The sequence below is a fragment of the Dryobates pubescens genome, chromosome 8 (assembly GCF_014839835.1).
Source record: "Dryobates pubescens isolate bDryPub1 chromosome 8, bDryPub1.pri, whole genome shotgun sequence".
In the NCBI taxonomy this organism is placed as follows: domain Eukaryota; kingdom Metazoa; phylum Chordata; class Aves; order Piciformes; family Picidae; genus Dryobates; species Dryobates pubescens.
Genome location: NC_071619.1, coordinates 36,120,123 through 36,140,388, shown reverse-complemented (window position 1 = coordinate 36,140,388; position 20,266 = coordinate 36,120,123).

The window sequence follows — 20,266 nt, the reverse complement described above, 5'->3', positions numbered from 1 at the left end:
CACTTAGAATACTGCTGCTGGCACACCTGTATGCATAGTGGGAGTTGTTTATCTGGAGGGTGGGGAATAAATTCTTGATTCACCAAGAAATACATCTGGCTTGGTTGGTATTGGATTTCTGGGTTTCCTTTCCTAGCTGACTATTTTCTGTTTCCTGCATCCTAGTGAAATATCAATCTGCTTGCAATGCAATGTGTAAATCTTCAGTGAAAAATTAATAACTCTCTGTTAATCAAAACAGAAACAAAAATACCTCTTCTAATATTAATGTTTGTGGTCTACCTCCCGCATACCCCTCCTCCTGGGTCTAATTGCTGGTGCTAACAGTGCCATCTCTTGCACGAAACCTAAAATGGCGTTTCAGATGGTTTATAGTCATGGTGATTCCTGTAGCACTCCCATAAAGCACTGGTACTATCAAATCCATTGTCTAGCTACACTTTGCCTTCCTCTTCAACCAAATATGAACTTTTTTGCCAGTTCTTAATCTGAAATTTTACTGTCTTAAGCATTGTTGAGTAAGTGTGTTCTGCTTCAGAAGTATCTGTGCTGCAAGGTGAGCAACATGGCTTCCTATAGAACTTCATGGAGAATTTCAGAGTAGGGGAAGATGGCACTGTATAAATAACAATTATTTACTACAAACATCTTCCAAAGAACCAAAGAGAGATTGCTGCTTGCAACTGATCAACCTCCATAAAAAGGGAGATCCTCATTTTGTAGCCAGGTGGGAGTTGGTCTCTTCTCCCAGGCAACCAGCAGCAGAACAAGAGGACACAATCTCAAGCTACACCAGGGGAGGTTTAGGATGGATGTTAGAAAGAAGTTCTTCATACAGAGAGAGATTGCCCATTGGAATGGGATGCCCAGGGGGGTGGTGGAGTCACCATCCCTGGAGGTGTTTAGGAAGAGACTGGAAGGGGTGCTTGGTGCCATGGTTTGGTGATAGGTTGGACTTGATGATCTCTAAGGTCTTTTCCAACCTGGTTAATTCTACTCTATTCTATTCTATTCTATTCTATTCTATTCTATTCTATTCTATTCTATGCAAACTTCTAGAACTATGATAAAAGCTGAGACAAAGTGAAAACAATATGTAAGGAGATGTTACTAAATGGGAAACTACAGTGGGCTGGTGTGTTAGATATTCACTGAGAGCACAGCCTTTGAAATGTGCTTCAGCCGTAAGCTGCTGATGTCCTTTTTGTTTGCAAGTGTTAGTTAATAACACAAGATGTCAATATTGGAATCAGCAGAAGGAACCAATGGCCAAGCCTGTGCTTTAGTCACCAGACCATGTGGCTCACTGCTGTGCAGAGTGAGAGCCCATAAGGATGTGGGAGCTGCACTGCTTTGTTGCCATGGTCCTTAGCGTAGAGCACAGATTCCTGGCTTAGGTTTAGGCTCCTTGTGCAACATCTGAGGCAAGATAAATGTCATGGAAAGACACCTACAGAATCCCACTTGTTAAATAAGGGCACAACTTGGGGTTAGCAGGCAACTGCCAAAACCTAGGCAACTGGAAAGTACTACAGTAAGCAAGTCCTGCCCCCTGCCCACACAATCATCGGCTCCTTTAGGACCCACAGCTCTGTGAGCAGGATTTGACTATATGGGCATACCAGCAAGGATGCCACATTGTGGAGGCTCCTCCTTGGGAAGCTTGCTGCTGCCTCTGTAGCGAGCGTGTAGCTTCTGCACATGTGTTGGCTTTAGAGCTGGGATGGTTTGCCTCAGTTCAGGAAACAAAAATGTATCAGGGGAAGAGAAGAGAAAAGAAAAACCAAAAGCAGTTAAAAAATGCATTTGAAAGGAAATGCAAACAACTGCCCCATGGCCCTGGAGAAGACAGTCCCTCTTATTACTGAGGGACAAATAAGTTGTGACAGAGGGTAGGACCCGTTTTACAAGTGCATTGCTGTCAGAACTCTGGTGATGACAGGTCTGTGTTGCTGTATCTGTCAAAGGAGTAAGCAAGAAGACTTTCTCTAGAAGAATAGCCCCCTGGTCACAGTAGTTGTGTGTGACACTGGGGAGTCCAGGCTCTAAGGGTACATGCAGAATCTCACTGAATCTCTTTGGAAAAGACCCTTAAGATCATCAAGTCCAACCATCAACCCACCACCACCATGGTCATAAAACCACATCCCAAAGCACCATGTCTACACGTTTTTTGAACACCTGCAGGGATGGTAACGCCACTGTTCCAATGCCTGACCACTCTTGCAGTAAAGATTTTTTTCCTAATATCCAACCTAAACCTCTCCAGGAGCAACTTGAGACCATTTCCTCTTGTTCTGTCATTTCCTCTTGTTCTATCATGTCATACTACAGAGATGAGGAGAGCAATGAGGTCTCCCATCAGCCTCCTCTTCTTGAGACTAAGCAATCCCAGTTTCTTTAACTGCTCCTCATAAGACTTCTTCTCCTACTACTTGTTCTACCTACTACTTCAGCTTCCATTAGGATGAGGTAGGAGCTCAGTGCAGACATGCTGCCATTAGACAGACAGAAGGGAAGGTAATCTTGGAAATCCATTATGTGCTGGTTCAAGCATCACCTATGTAGGAATGTAGTGTGGTGTTCTCATTCCTCATCATCTCTGTGAAAAAGATTGGGGTCTTTGGAGTTTATTTTGCCCATGGCTTTGTAAAAGCAGCACTGTGAGCATCCCAGTTTTGGAAAACTGGGCTAAAGGGACCTATGGACTTCTGGAGGGAAGAGGCCTGCAGTCTTGGTGATGGAGTAGTTGGGGTGTGATGGGAAAGGAGATTAAAGATATTGAATTGCATTTTTAGACCTATGCACTTGTCTCTAATCCCAAGTCTCTGTATTTCAACCCTTCTAGCAAGTATTTTACTGTTGTTCTGTGTCCTGCCAAAAGCTTATCGGATTTTAATGTGCCTTCCTGTGGTTTGCATGAACCAGGTCCCTTTAGCATTTAGAAGAGACACAGGAAAGCTACTGATCCCCTTTGCTTTCAGCACACCAAACATCTTTGCTTCCTACTGAAAGAAGTCTGAGAGCAGCAAATCTCAATGGCATCCTGGCATGCATCAAGAATAGTGTGGCCAGCAGGAGCAGGGAAGTCATTGTGCCCATGTACGCTGCACTGGTTAGGCCACACCTTGAGTTCTGGGCCCCTCAGTTTAAGAAGGACATTGAGACACTTGAACGTGTCCAGAGAAGGGCAACGAGGCTGGGGAGAGGCCTTGAGCACAGCCTTATGAGGAGAGGCTGAGGGAGCTGGGGTTGTTTAGCCTGGAGAAGAGGAGGCTCAGGGGAGACCTTATTGCTGTCTACAACTACCTGAAGGGTGGTTGTAGCCAGGAGGGGCTTGGTCTCTTCTCCCAAGCAACCAGCACCAGAACAAGAGGACAGAGACTCAACCTGCACCAGGGGAAGTTTAGGCTGGAGGTGAGGAGAAAGTTCTTCCCAGAGAGAGTTGTTAGCCATTGGAATGTGCTGCCCAGGGAGGTGGTGGAGTCGCCATCCCTGGAGGTGTTCAAGAGGGGATTGGTTGTGGCACTTGGTGCCATGGTTTAGTCATGAGGTCTGTCGACAGGTTGGACTTGATGGTCTGTGGAGAGGTTGGACTTGATGATCTTTGAGGTCTCTGCCAACCTTGGTGATTCTGTGATTCTGTGATATCAGACAACCTCTGCTCTGACCATTGCCATAATCAGTGCAAAAATTAATTACTGGGTGTGATGTGCCTTGCTCATCCCTCTGCTAAAAGCAGTCAGGATTTTGGTAAAGAAAAATATCTGAGCGCATGGTCCTCCCTCCCCTAGGAACACAGAGCACATCCAGCAACCTCTGTGGCCCTGGAAGGCACAGGCTGTGGAAACAGCAATATTTCTGCTCATACTCAGCTTCTCAAGAGACCAAGGTCTGAATGCTCCTGTCTGCTTTTCAGTCAGCAGTCACTTCTTCAAAAGGTCAATAGATCAAGTCAAGCTTTTGCTAAATTCTCATTTCATGGTTTCCAGTTCAGTGCCGGGTTTGTTATACAGTGACTGCAGATATTTTTTCTCTTCATGCTTGGAACCAGCATCCAATGTCACTGTGACAGTGACACTGAGAGCCAAGTCAAATAAAAGTGGAAGTGTAGAACGTGCTCACATGCTGCTTGCTTACTGTTGGGACCATAGCTAGGTGTGGTGAAAGTGTGACAGTATGAGCTAGCTTGGCTGCTGGGCATGCAGTCCAATGACTAGGACGTTTCTATCCACAATAGTATCTTTTCACTGCTCTTTTGATCCCCCCCAGCTATCTGGATTTTACTGATATGGGCATGGTGGTACAAATTCTGCTAATCTTAACTTTGCCAACTAGACACTGACCCTAATGACAGTGGGGGACAGTGTGCCAAACACAGTCTGATAAATGCCAATTTTACTGGCTCTCACCTCCTTATTTTCAGGGCCTAAGTCCTTCTGTGTGGTTTATGGAATGGTTGGACTGAATGAGGGAGATCACTTGGTAAACTACACAGTATTTGAGTCTTTCAGTGCACAGTGGCTCAGCTTGATTTGTCTTTGAAATTGTTCTAGTCAAAATGGTGGAAGCACTTGCAAGCTCAAATACAGCAGCACTCAAACTGCAGATTAGGAACTTTTAATAATACCTCCATTTTCTTCTGTCTGGTAGAATAATTAATCCTATGTAGCTTTAAAGGATCTCAAAGCATTATCTAAAGGAGGTACTCCAATTTTTTCAAGTAAGGCTTGTAGAAGGATAGTGGTGGTGTGTGCCAGGTTAGTAGCAGAGCTGGCAATAAGACCTACTTCTCTTGCACAGTGATGTAATATTCTAAGCACTAGATCAAGCCCTCATATCTTGCTGTAGCAAATTCATCTTCAGTGAGCAACCTTCATCCTAAAAGGTTTGCAACAATATAAATAATGTGCTGTATTAGGAGTGTAAATCAAGTGCCATTTGCTTCAAATTTTCAAGTAAAACCTTCTGCTTTTTTCCCAGTATAATCTAAAAGAGCTTTATTGATGTCCTGTCTACCATCTGTTTTTCATATGAACCTTGTGACTCCTAGTCTTTCAAGCTTGTTAATTAGGCCAATGAGAAGCACATCACAGGAGCTCTGAAATGAAATGCTGGTGACACATCTTTGCCAACATGGGCTTGTTCTTTTTTCCCCAGTCTCCAAGTGAGTGCTGCTTCCCTGGATTGGGAGCCCCTCTGTGATCAATCCCTTGCTTTCCTCAGGCAAACAGAGCAGCACTAGCTATATGCATTTTCTCTTGTCTTCTCACCTGGTGTAGGAGGAACCTGGACAAGAGAAGCTTTTGTGTATTTTCTCCCTTGCTGCAGCACAGACTGAGTTTTTCTAACTGCACCACACCTCCGTTGAGCTCATCAGGAGCTCAGTGCTTGAAGGCTGCCAGACGCACAGACAGCGTGGGCACCAGTGTGGGCTTCCCTGGGCATCCATCTCCACGGATTATGCAGATAGCTGTTTGGAGGAGATGCAGTCGTAGGCAAAAGAGCCCCCCATTTGGTACATGAGCCACTGTGAAATGTTGGAGTCTTCTATTTCCATTTACCGGCTGCTCTTCCTGAAGTTCAGTTTTGGTATTACTTATGCTTTAATATAAAACAGTCATAAAAATGTGGAGCACCCATCCACTTGGTCTTCTCTTCACACACATTCCTACCCAACCTCATCTAGAAGTATCTGCTTGAGCAAGGGAATTGGACTAGGCGTTCTCCAGAGGTCCTTTCCAACCCCTGCCATTCTGTGATGCTATAATTCTGCTTCCTCTCCCCCATCACCCTGTAAGCCTCTACTCTTTGAAATGAAAATGCAGTTGCCTTTCCTGCTGTGCCACCACCTGGGGAGAGATGTTTGTTACCAGGAGACTGCCACGCCTTCTTGCTGGGATAATGGCAGGCATGGGCAGCTAGAAATGGCACACCAAGAACCAACTTGGGTTTTATTTATGGCTGTGTGATAAATGGTCTCCAGCAACTCCAACGTGTAAATCGGTTGATATCTCTATAAACAGACACACAAAGTCTTAAAATTAATGTCTCTTCTAAAATGCCATCTGATAAAGCACTCCTTTTCCTAGAAAGAGATCTGTGGCCAGACAGCTCCTTCCTCCTCTGCTGTTCCAGCTGAGGGAGAATGCTGCCCTCTCTTGGCTACCAAGGCAAGTTCTGTTTGCCACCAGAAACTACCCGACAGCAGTTAGTGTTTCTGGCCATTAAAAGGCCACCATTGCCTATACCTGCAAGAGATGGTGATTTGCAGGAAGCCTGAGCTGTAGCATCAGGGCATAGATTCCAGGATGCTGAATATTGTGGTCTAGGCAGGTCATAGACTCATAGAATCAATAAGGTTGGAAAAGACCTCAAAGATCGTGAAGTCTAACCTGTCACCACAGACCTCGTGACTACTGGAACATGGCACCAAGTGCCATGACCAAGTCCCTCTTGAACACCCCCAGGGATGGTGACTCCACCACCTCCCTGGGCAGCACATTCCAATGGCTAACAACTCTCACTGTGAAGAACTTTCCTCTCACCTCAAGTCTAAACTTCCCCTGGCGCAGCTTGACACTGTGTCCTCTTGTTCTGTGCTATGTTGTGTTGAGCTGCTGGCAGGGTATGGTACCCAACCACCACCCATCCAGAGTGGTCAATTTAGATCCATTTATGAAGGAAATACTGTCCTTTGTTCTTTGGTGGGGTGAGTCTCTGTATCTTCCACTTAGAAATGCCTGGGCTGAAATCTGTGCCCAGAGCCAGGACAAAGGTTACATCAGCTCAGTTTTCTTCCTACAGGTGGGCACAGGAGTTGAGACTCAGCTCAGGTCTAGCAGAAATGCTTGTATTGTCTTTTTAGACTGAATGTGCAGTGTTAGGGCTGGGTTTATGTCCTATGTCTTCCTCCAGTGACTTCAAGAATGGGCTGCTGAGTGCAGGTGTTACACAGAACAGGAGAAGTTGCTCTGCCATGTGTTTAGACACAGTGTTGGGACTTACCATGGATTTATTACCTGGAAAGCTGCTCTACCTTCCACTTTTCCTCACTCAGCAATCTTTTCTTACTCAGCCATTTGGGATCTGCTTAACACTCCCTGATTTCCCTCCTAAGTAACTGCCTTCTACAACTTCTTTGCCTTACAAAGAGTAGAAGTCAATCAGGATGGTTTGAACACTGCTTTGCTCTTTCCCTCCTTCTTGCTTTGAGCTGTTCTCACAACCATCATCCCTTCAACACCAGATGAAGAGTGCAGATCCCTTTAGAATTGTTTTCTCTCCAAAAAGCACAGTTGCTAAATGAGTTGAAGCCTTATCTTTGGGGACAGAGTGGGGTAGACTGGCACAGTTAAGAGCTGGCTAAAGCTAGTTTTCTCACTAGTTGTGATCAGCACTTATAGGTCTGTCCAGAACCCTCTGTGAGTGGACAAAACAGGTTCAAATGTGAGACAAAGCTATCAAAATTACTTACTCCTCTCTCCCAACTTGCAGTTAGATGCAGTTTTGCCTTGGTGAGGTGTGCTGATTCTGAGTACCCCTAGCATCTTGTGGAATAAAAATGTCCTTGGCTTCATACTGGAAAGCCTTGTGTGCTACCTGAAAGTCCCAAATTAGTATTAACACATCAAGAAAGCACCTTCTCTTCCAGACAATCCCCCAAAGTGATACAGACAACAGATCAAAGCTTGTACTGGGGAAATGGCTGTAAAATTTACTGTTAAACTCTGAGTAAGATTGAGGAACATAGGAGCTGTAGCCCATGTGCTGCAGAACGCAACTGGTCTTTGGCTTCAGTGCTACCTCTGTGGACTCAAGAGCAAGAAGCAGTAGTGGATAACTAAACATGAAGAAGGCTTTCCTAGAGGAGATGGCACAAGAGACTCATGATGGAAGGATGCCATTTTCCACTGCAGAAAGACACAGAAGTTGAAACCCTGAAATTTGGGAGAATACTGTGGAAATTACAATGTCAGCAGCTTGGGGGGCCATGCTTCCTGAATGTGGTGATCCTGGAAGAGCAGTAGCTCAACAATGATTCAAATGAACACTGCCATCTAGTGCACTTCCAACAGTGCATCTCCATACTGTGAAAACAAGGGGATTTGGGTCTGTGTGTGATAGAAGAGAAAAGGGAATGAACAACCCCTTTCTAGCACTCCCATCTACAAAATGGGCTCCCACAAGCTCTCTGGATGCAAGCTTGTCCATGACTTTAGCAATGTCTGATTCTTTACTAGCAGATGAGGGCACATTCACACCCAGACTGTCCATGCCCACAGACTTTCACTGCATGCCAGCAATACTTCTGGTTGTAAGGAAAACTCTCATCTGGGAAATAGAGATGGATGGCACACTCGTTTTAGAGACAGCCTGATGGCCTCTACTCAAGCCAATAATGGAGCAGAAAGTGTCTGCAGCCCTCTCCCTTCATTTTGTCCTAGCACATGAGCTTCCCACATGCCAAGCTTGCAGGGTGGAAAACACCTGGACGTGGCACCATAAAACAGCTGTCTTCCCAGTGGCAGATGCAGCTGCTGGGGGGTCAGCAGGGAATCAGACTTATGTGTGGCAGAATAAACTGTCCTCAAGGAGTCACTCATATTTGTTTTCAGACCTATTAGAAATCCTTCCCTGTTTTCTCAGGGCGAGTCAAAATGATCTGTACAGATACAAGGATGGTTAATTCCACTGGCACTAGGGAGTTCTGTGCTGGGCCCTGCTCATCTGACCTGTTAGTGAATATTCTCCCAGGGAAAGATAACCTAAATAGTTTTTGGATCTGTGGCCTCTTCCATGTAGGAAGATGGGATATCTCTTTCTTCATCTTGTCCATGGAGTAGATAAAAGTTCTTCCAAGATGAATCATGACCTTGTGGGGTTGGGGGGGAGGGGGATTCACAGGGAATTGCTAAGTGTTCATTAGCCTCAGAATGGCTAATTACTTGTAATTCTTGGCAGCAATTCAAATTACAGTTCATTGTCATGTTCATGCCCTGTTGCACAATAGGTGTTGCCTGCAGTTAGAGATTGTTCCTTCTTAGTGTAGGTGTCTTCAGCCACTGGCTACACAGCTAATGGAAAATGGAAGGTGACCAGTTTGGGCTGACAGGAAGTCATAACATCAAAATAGCTGCACTGTGGGGTGGAGGGGTGGGGGTGCAAGCAGGGGACTTAAAAAGTTGTAGATCAAGTAATAGATTGTTCACTTCCCTGTTACTCTCAGTGAAGCATTTCTGCAGAGCTAGGTTTCTGTCTTACTGAGCTCAAATGGGCTGACTTGGTCTTCTGATACTACTGTTTACCTGTGCAAACCTTCAGACTTCTTTGTTTTCAGTGTTAAGAAAAGTACACAACTCATTTGATGAGGGATGAATCAATAATGTGTGAGCATGCTGTGCAGGCTGCTTGCATCCCGACAAAGCTGATAGCTCTGCTCCTACAGTCACACCAGAAGTTATGTGCTTACTTAGCAACAAGAAGCTGATGAATTATTCTGATCCCTCCACTAGATGGGATGCAAGCACCATAATTTCTAAGAACCTGTGGTTAAAATGTGAAGTCTCAACACAGCCTGCTCAATACAACTTGTTCCCATGCCAGTTATTACTAGCTTAGTTCTGGTTCCTATTCATCCAAAAGGGCACAAAAAAGGAAATGATCCAGTGCCCCTGGGACATGATACATAGACTGGAGCTGACATCATCCAGCAATCAGGAAACATGGTGCCCTGCAACCCTCTAGGTCATGTCCTAATGTGAACAGAAACCAGGGAGCAAGCAGAGGCTGAGAGCTGCCACTTCAGTGTTGTGAACAGATGCAACAAGTACTGTTAGATGCCCAGAGAAGGGAGAGAGGCAAGCTTATTTTTGGAAGAAGTAAGAAACTTAACATTTTTATAGATCTCTAACCTTAACATTTGGTGCAATCTTTATTATTGCTAACTCTGGCAAGTCCAAGGCTTTCTATGACAAAATGAAGAGGGACTACCATAGGTATCCAGCTGAGTTTGCCACAGGAAATGACAGGAAGGAGGCTGCAGAGAATAGTTTGGTGGCTTACAAAGGTGCTAGCAGTATTGCAATGACAGAACTCCTGCCAACACATCCTATATGCTTAGACCTTGCACTCAAATTCTCTGTATTCTACTGTGAAATTATCAATTCTACTGATTTTACCTGCAGGTTGGTAAAAGCAGCTTTCAATGATGTTATTGCTGAACTGGAAACACCGAGTGAAGAAAGCTATAAGGACTCTACACTCATCACGCCATGGTTTAGTAGTCATGAGGTCTTGGGTGACAGGCTGGACTTGATGATCTTTGAGGTCTTTTCCAATCTTATTGATTCTATTATTCTATGATTCTATGAACTTGTTATATCATAATCTGACACTATGGACTTCAGACATGCAAGGTGATGGTAAAGGGCAGAATAAAGCACTATAGGATGTGGAAGGCGAAAACACAAAGGGCAACAGGAGAACCCATCTCTGACCACCCTTCCCTCCCCACAAAACCCCTCAGTGTCACTCTGAGAACCACCAAATCTAATTTTTACATTGGATCTCAGATTTTAGGTTCCTGTCCTGTTGGGTTTCTTTGTTGTGGTGGTGGTGGTGGTGGTTTTTTTTTCATGGTTTCGAAGTCAGTAGTAGTTTTACACTCTTTAGTAGTAGTTTTAAACTGGTTTACACAGTTTAAAAGTTAGTATAGCAATGTCCACTATGCTCCTAGTTGTCCTTCTCATTCATCACCTCAGAGTAATGACAGCAGATAGTATGAGTAATGCTCATACTACCATACTCCTCTTTCTTTATGCTTTTAATTTTGTGGGCTGAAGTTAGGAATGTTGTTGTTGCTGCTTTCTCTCGGAGGAAAAAGAGACACAAAGGGAGCAGATAGTTGTCCAAGAACTCTCAGCAAGTCTGTAGCACAAACAAGCAGTATCTGCATGTCCTGGTTCCCAGCCTCTTGAATAATATTGTGCATTATCAGGGTCTTTCATCACCATGAACATCAGAGGAAGCTAGACACTGTCTCTTTAGAAAACCTCTTGGATTTTTATCTTGACAGTGCAGCAGTCTAGACATTGATTGTGTTGACTCTAATCTTAAAGGTACATTTCTGCTGAAATTAAATGTGAAAATAAATACAACCTTGAGAACATTAGGTCATGTGCTATATTTTTATATTCAGGTTTGTTTAATCTTTTCAGCTTTCAGAATGCCAAACATCTTTGTCCTGACACCACTCAGACAGGGTTCATGTACTGTCAATCCAAACTGGACAGCTGAGTAGAAGGCAAGGGGAGCTTGTGTGGTCTAGGAAGGTGTGAGCAATAAGTAAGGATTCCAGTATAAGCATGAGTTGATTAGCAGTGAAATGATTATATGCTTTGTAATTTAATGCCCAGCATTATGTTCCAGAGTTAATGTTCCCTGGAGAGGAACTAAACACTTGTAATTCCCCACAAGCTAAAGCCTCAAAGGCCACAGATGCAGTCAGGCAGTAGTGCACCAGGTATGTTCAGCTAATGCTTTCAGTGCTTCCTTAGTAACCCAAAAGACTTGCATTCTGAAGCACAAGTTCATGATCTTCGAGGTCTTTTCCAACATTAATGATTCTACGATTCTGGTACCGCTTTATTTATCCTTAACAGTGCACACTGTAACTACTTTAACCATTGTTCCTTTGAACAACACCTGGGTATGAATACCCTGAGAGCATTGTCATATACTAGACACTGCAGGCAAGGCAAAATCTCTTTTGTTCTGTGGCTATGTTTTGCCACCCAGTGTAAATTCCATAGAAAAACACTCAGTTTTCTTGGCATATAAAAACATTCTCATCTCTGCATGACAAAGAAATATCAGAGGCTCATAAATGTAGGTACAGATCTCCTGGTCATCCCTTTGATGTGCAGATATTGTTCAGTTTTCAGCAACAAACCCAACAACTGAAAGGGCAACTCCAATGTCTAGTATGTGCCTCTGCTGTAGCATTTTCTCACCCCATTACTTTAGAGTACACTTGCTGTTTGTCACCCCATCGTCCTTCTCAGAAAGTTCGCAGGTTGCCTTTGTGTGCTGCTATCCTGGTTATTGCCGCTTGTCTCGTGTGTATTATTCATGGTGTTAGCAAATGTGGCTTTCATGTTTTGCTAGTGTTGGCACAATTCTTAAGGGAACAGCTTTGTACTCCCATTGCAGGCTCCTCTTGGATCAGACACTATCATCCTTGCCTGTGGTGATGGACCAGTCAAGACAGATGCTGGCCACCTTGCCCGTTGGTATTATTTCTCTAGTAGTGAGGTTCAGAAACTATATTCCACAATGAAGTCCACATTTAACAGACAGTAACAAACAGATAGATCCCACCCACAGAGAGCTCACTGCCTGGGGTTATGGAAAAAATATATCAAGTGGAGGTCAAAGAATAGTAAAGGGTAACAATGCAACACCAGCCATCCTGTTTCCCATGGGCCTCTTGCCTCAGGGGTAACAGTCAACCTTGCCTACATGGGACCAGCTGTCTCTTACTTAATACATATATACACACACATGCACACACACGCAGGCTGTGCATAAATTAAACAGTCCTTAGAGTGGTAACAAACAGCAAATGCTAAATTCAAGCCAGATGTGACCCAGTCCCTTGACACCAACAAGCAGCTTCATGCTGGATGTCCATGCTGTTGGAGGCAACTTGGAAAGCAGAACTGATGGGAAGAGTCCAGCACTTGAAACCCAGTGGGCCTCTCCAAGGTCTCACCTTTTTTTCCAGCTTGTGGGTCTTCCTGGACCCAGGCTGTCATCCAGCAGGGAGAGTGGCTGTTCTGATGTCCTTGTGCTTTGCTTAAACACCATACTACTCAGAAGAAAGAAAAGGAGGGAGAGAGTTATGTCCATGATGTGTTCATACTAGGATGTGTTCCTCTTAGATGTTTGGAAAACAAAGGCATGTAAACATTCAGAGCCTGACCATCTAGAGAATTGCCTAATGTAGAATTTGGGTCACATAACCAGTGTAGTAGATGAACAACTCACCCAGAGAAAGCATGAGTGGTCTTGGTGCTCAGAGTGAACATCTGTGGGAAAAGAACCTTCAGAATGGATTTGTGGATTAGGAAGTACTTCGTGAACAGCTTTCAAACCTGCCCTTGGAACGATACTTCTTTTAATTTCAAGAGCCTGCTGCTTCTGAATTTATTCCCATCTGATTCAGCTAGGAATTGCATCAGCATCCCCACTATTATTACTAAATAAAATCCTGTTTGAGTTTCAGTCCATAAAGTTTGATCAAATGAGTTTTACCATTGCTGTCTAAACATTTCATCTGGTTAATGTCTAACTGCAAGTACTTTTAATATTTGTACTGACTAAATTATTCGGAGAGAAGCTACTGATCACAGGCCAAATGCTGATGTCATTTACACCAACAATTAGCCCAACGTTGCTCAACTCTCAGGTGCTGCCAGGGTTTGAGGCTCTGGGTGTCCTCCCAGGGTTCTCCCAACAGATGGCAGCCTCTTGACTTCTCTTGTTGGCCTCCAGGATTTTAGGTAAAAAGGCAGTTTTGCCCGGAACACGAAAAGATTTTCGTCCTTCTGGAGTTAACCTTTGCCTGTCAGACTGATGGTGGTAAGGGAAAGAAACCACTCGCTGAAGCCCAGAGAAACAGAGGGGTGGATTTCACATTAATACATAAAATAACAGGGACAAGTTCACAGTCAATATATCAAAAAATAGCTGTCAGAAAAGTCTGAGTCAAAAGTATTGTGAAATCTTCACAGAAAAAGGAAGCAAGCCCAGCGAAACTCCTCCTCTATAGCATGTTTTGGGGCACAGCCACGGCTCACAAACACTTTTTAGAGACTCAAAAAAACTTCTGTGACTGGCTAAAAATAAGCCATGGAGCCTTGGCACCTTTCATGCAGATTTTGTGAAGCCCTGTTTACACTGGGGAATTCAGGCTCAACAGCCCTACAAGGTTAAGATCTAAAAGGCTTTTATAGACCTCAGAAAGTGAGGCACCAAAGGTGGTCTGCACACAATATAGCACTAGATATAAGTATTTTGGTGAGGGGTGAGTAAACTCCCCACTGTGCCAGCAGTTGTAATGGTACAGAGGTATGTCACTGTGGCTAGATTATTTTTTTCCCAATGTGAACATACTATTCTGATAAAAGCACTTGAATACCAATCTAGTTGGATTAACACTAAAGAGTTTGTACGGCTTTACTCAACTGGTACAGTTAAAGCACTCAACTGGTACAGCTACAGCACTCAACTGGTACAGCTACAGCACTCTGTCATGCAGAGGAGGGCAATGAAGCTGGTGAAGGGCCTGGAGAATAAATCTTATGAAGAGCAACTGAAGGAGCTAGGGCTGTTGAGTCTGAGAAAGAGAAGGCTGAAGGGGGACCTCATCACTCTCTACAACTATCTGAAAGGGCATCGTGGAGAGGCTGGAGCTGGTCTCTTCTCACAGGTAATTAGTGATAGAACAAGAGGGAATGGCCTCAAGCTGCAACTGGGTAGGTTTAGACTGGACATTAGGAAAAAAAAAATTCACAGAAAAGAGTGGTCAGACATTGGAATGTGCTGTGCAGGGAGGTGGCTGAGTCACCAACCCTGGGTGTGTTTAAAGGTCATTTGGATTGGGAATATGGTTTAGGGGTGAACCTTGTAGAGTTGGGTTATCGGTTGGACTGGGTGGTCCTGAGGGTCTTTTCCAACCTGAATGTTTCTGTGATTCTGTGATAAGGACTAAGTATCTTACACAAATATATGGAGCAAGCAAATAGCTGATAGAGGAGTATTACACAGCAGTCTTCCTTCCCAAGCTGCTTTTTTGAATTGCTAGAAACTGTTCTCTTAACATTTCTTCTCACTCAAGAGTAACATTAAGCATCATTGTTTGTCAGAATGTCATGGTTTAAAAAGAGATGCCACACTCTTATTTATACAACCAAGCGAAACAAAATGCTCAGAATTATTTGTCTCCTCTGTCTTTCTCCCAGTGATACCCAGCATTTTTTTGTGTGTTTCTAGAGCGGTGAGTTTCAGCAGTGTTTTCAGTTGGGCCTGACAAAATACAGACGTTTGTGTAGAATTACTTGTGGTAATATTTGGGTTTGGTTTTTTACACTTATTACCCAATGGTCATCCCAAATGAATAGGTTAAAAAAAACAAACAAACAAACGACCAAAACCTAAGCAAACCACAACCAAAACCCCAAACAAACCAAAGAACCAAAACAAAACCCCAGACAAAACAACTTTTACACAAAGAACAGTATATCCAGCTGTCAGATGGAAGTGTGGCAGTGGCTTGACAGTGTATGTTTAACTACTTCTAATACATAAGGTATTAGAAATTATTCTGTCCCTCAGAGATTTCATGAAGCCTTGGATCTCAGGTTTCCTCTCCCTGTAGGTGTGAGACTTAAGCTACTGAGTCCTGCAATGGAGGCAGCCCTAATAAGAGGCCAACATAGTGGAATGTTGTCCCTGAAGGGTCTAACGCAGGAGGTGAGGAGCAAAGGAAAAGGAGAAAAGGTGGAGCTGTGCATGCAGTATTGTCCAGCATCCTAATGGGACAGGCAGTAATACCAAATGAAAAGGCAATGGGCCTTTATGGAGGAAGTGGTAAGGAAAGCCCACAGCTGGACCTCATGTGAAGACCATGTTTTAGCTGTTGTTGCTCTCTGTTCAAGATGCTTTATTTCTGTGACTCTGTGTCCCTATCTGAGCCACCACATACCTCCCTGTTGTAGCAGTTCAGGTAACAGAACAAGGGGACACAGTCTCAAGCTGCGCTAGGGGAGGTTTAGACTCGAGGTGAGGAGAAAGTTCTTCACCGAGTGAGTCATTTGTCATTGGAACGTGCTGTCCAGGGAGGTGGTGGAGTCGCCATCCCTGGAGGTGTTCAAGAGGAGATTGGACGTGGCCCTTGGTGCCATGGTCTAGTCATGAGGTCTGTGGAGACAGGTTGGACTCAATGATCCTCGAGGTCTCTTCCAACCTTAGTTATACTCTGATACTGTGATACTGTAACATTTGCCTCTATTATCCTGTTCAGATCTGCCTTTGTGAGTTGTCTTCTCCACACATTACACCAAAGTTTGTCTTCCTTGCTCACCACCAAAGAGTTTTATAGACAACCTGGTCTGGCCATGGAATTGGTTTCTCCAAGGAGAATAACAGACTAAGCCTGCAGAGCACTGGTGATAGAAGGGTCGCTAGAGGCAGCTAGGGCAAGCACACTCTAATCTTCACTCAACCAGACTGAACAATTTCAAAACAGTCAGCAAGCCCAAATGAAATATTTCTGAAGTTCAGAATATTTTATTATCTTTAAAAACTTCCCTTTCTGTGAAAAGCTCCTCCACTAATTCAGTATTTTGGGACAAAAATTAATTTTGAATTATCTGGATTTCCCTTGGGAAGGAAATTCTGCTTTTCAATGAGTTAGAAGTGATGTATCTTAAAATTCCCAGGCAACAATCTCATATTGGTATTTTTAATTCTGAGGACCATTCCCATGAGTTTCTAGTATTTTTAAAGTAGGTCAAATTTTGAACACAAAAAAAAACCTTAGGAGTTATGCCCCTTTCATCTTTTCTTAGGAGCAGTAAGCCTTTTTGGTATTATTGCTGCTTTAAATATTAAGCAGGAAGCAAATTACATTTCCAGTCATTAAAGTACAATAGAAGAACTCTATTGTCTGAAGCTGCGCAATATTAGGTCAGATCATCACAAAATGCTCAAAAAATGAAGTCATGTTGAAAGAATGCAATAAATTAGACTTTTATGCTTTCACTACGAGCTCTGCTTGATGAGAGATTACTTCTTCATTCCTGTCAACTAAGGTAGGAAATTCAGGCCCCAAAACTTGAACTCTGTAAGCAACTATATGGAATTTTGATATCCACAGAATGGGTTGGGTTGGAAGGGATCTTAAAAGATCATTTAGTTCCAACCCCTCTGCGTAGGCAGGGACACCTTCCACTACACTAGGTTGCTCAAGGCTGTGTCCAACCTGGCCTTGAACACCTCTAGGGGAAGGGGCATCCACAAACTCCCTGGGCAACCTGTTCAAGTGTCTCATGACCCTCACTGTAAATAATTTCTTCCAGTCTAAATCTACTCTCTTCCAGATTCACAAGCATAAAGTTAACACAAAAATGCAATGCATTTCCATGTTGCTGCTTACAGGATTCTAAGCTCATCAGTCCTTCTACTGTGTGACTAGATACTTTATTTTAAAGGCTTGTCTTCAATGACAAGGTATTTTCTTGCAACTTTGTTTGCTTGAAAGGAGTTGTGCTCTTCAGTGGCTTAGCTCCAGCAGCACAGAGATGTAGAAATATAAAGTGGCCTTTTGTTATTACACTCCTCCAGACAAACCATTGTTCAAAAAGATCATAGAATCACAGAATGGTAAGGTTTAGAAGTGACCTCTGGAGATCATCTAGTCCAATCTCCCTGCCAAAGCAGGATCACCTAGAGCAGGCCATACAGGAACTTGTCCAGACAAAAAGTCTCTAAAGAAGAAGACTCCTCAACCTCTCTGGACAGCCTGTTCCAGGGCTCTGTCACCCTTACAGTAGTTTTTCCTCGTGTTGAGGTGGAACATCCTCTGTTCCAGTTTGTGTCTGCTGCCCCTCGTCCTATCACTGGGCACCACTGCAAAGAGACTTGCTCCTTCTTGACACCCATCCTTCACATATTTGTAAACATTGATCAGATCCCCTCTTAGTCTCTTCTTCTCCAGGTTAAATAGCCTTAGGTCTCTCAGCCTTTCCTCATAAGACAGATGTTCCAGTCTCTTAATCATTCTCATAATTCTCTGTTGGACTCTCTCTGGTATTTTCCTGTCTCTCTTGAATGGGGAAACCCAGAACCGGGCACAATACTCCAGATGTGGTCTCACTAGCACAGAGTAGGGGGGAGAACAACCTCCCTTGACCTGCTTAACACACTCTTCTTAAGGTACCCTGGGATACCATTAGCTTTATTGGCCAAAAGGGCACGTTGCTGTTGCATGGATAACTTATTGTCCAACAGGACTCCTCCTCCATAGATCTGCTAGGACAGACCTGAAAGGTCTTGTGGGGACAGGTGTGGAAAACACTTGACAGTATTTGACACCCAGTATCTGGTAGCCTCCCAAAAGTGGAGTCCTGACCTGTTTCAATCCCTGATTTTACACTAAGCCTGAAAACAAAACCAAGCAGAAGCTGTAAGTTGCTGCTGCTTACAGAGGCAATAAGCTGCCACTGAGCTGACTGATGGTAGCCCAATGGTAGCAGTCCTGACTGCCTTCAGGAAAAGCAGGAGCTGCTGCTGGCTGCTGCTGAAAGACATGTGGAGTTTGTGGTTATTTCTCACAGGTGTTTTGCTTCCAATGTTGCAGTTTTCAGCCTGTCTGAGCAAGGCCGTGTGCTGTTCAAGATCTTCCTGCTTTGCTGTCTTGGGCAACTGTCCAGAGGGTGGTTGGCCTCATCTGTGGTAATTCTAAAAGCATTCAGTATTGGGGATTCTGTGGCCTCAAAGGACTCTGTGCTGAACCCACAAAAGGTTTTCCCAGTATCTGAACTAAAACACTGCTGCAAATGAAAGCTGTTCATTTTTGTCTTGACCCAGTGGATTTGGAGAACAATTTATTTATCTTCCTCACAGTAATTTAACTTAAAGCAAGAACTTTGTACCCTTTCCTCTTCCTTCCCTTTTCTAGACTAAACAAGTCTAGTTCCTCTGCCTCCTTTTTTTTTTTTTAAGGCCATGTTTTCTAAGACTATTTCTCTTGCCACTTCAAACTTTTTAGTCTCTGATGTTCCAAATCTTCTCTAAATGCACTGTCAGAAAACAAAGACAGTATTCTAGCTGACGCCTCCTTGGCACAGGGTATAGAACTATTTCTTCCTGGGGTTGTGTTAAATATGACTCTCCAGTTTGTACACCCTAGAATAAGATTTACCCTTTTTACCTTTGCTTTGTATTTCACTTATGATCTAGCCTGACCACTCAGATCCTCTCCTGTGGTCTTTCTGCCTTGTTAGTCATTCCTCTTCAAAGAGCAGATTCCTTAACTACTTCTATAGGTGATTCCTATTTCTGTACCATGTTTAGCAACTCTACTAAATACCAGGCTGCTCACTGGATCACCAACACAATTTGGTTCATGGTCTAATTGAGTCCTCTGAGAGGTCTGTAGCATTTTGAGCATGATTTCAAACCATACATTTTCAAAGCATGCTCTGTATCCCACAGTTATTAACAATGACATTAAAGGAAGCAGATAGACATCACAGAATCACCAAGGTTGGAAGGGACCTCAAAGATCATCGAGTCCAACCTGTCACCACAGGCCTCATGACTAAACCATGGCACCAAGTGCCACATCCAATCCCCTCTTGAACACCTCCAGGGATGGTGACTCCACCACATCCCTGGGCAGCACATTCCAATGGCTAATGACTCAGTGAAGAACTTTCTCCTCACCTCGAGCCTAAATTTCCCCTGGTGCAGCTTGAGACTGTGTCCTCTCTGGAAGTACTATTCCCTGTTGCATCTGCATATCACCAATAACTTGATGGGTGTCTCTGACAAAGCTGTAATTTCTACTAGGAACTCAACCTCATGATTTGATGTAGACAGTAAATACTGCTCATGAAGAGGAACTGCCTCCTCTGCACCTCTTTAAAACCTCCTGTCCTTCTGCAGTATGTCTTGTAATTATATTTGCTCATATATTCATGACCACCTAGAGCTGTTACCTAGAGTTACTGGCTGGGAGGTATCTGACTTCTAATGGTCACATAATTTCTCACTCAGTAAAATAACTCAGTTAGAGGAGCCTTCAGCTCATGCTCCCTACTTAGAGACTGTGAAAGATTTATGTATATGAAGTGTGCTTAGTTTCACTGTCATGCGCCATTGTTTTGACAGCCCAGATGGAGTCCCAGGTATGACATTATCAAACAGAATATGCCCTGGAGAAATTATTTTTTCTAAGTGTTTTACTTCACACACCATCTCATCTTAAAAATGCAGAACAGGCCACAAGAAAATGAAAAGTTAATGAAAACCTAAATTCAGTGAGGAACCTCCGCATTTGCTTATATTTAAGCAGCTATGCTCTCAGAGCTTAAAATCCAAGTGCTTTACTACTGTGCTGAGTGATATAGGAGTCCTCTGCCTTCTTTTACTTCTTCTTTTTAATTTGTTTACTAATTGCTACCATTACATTAAGAAA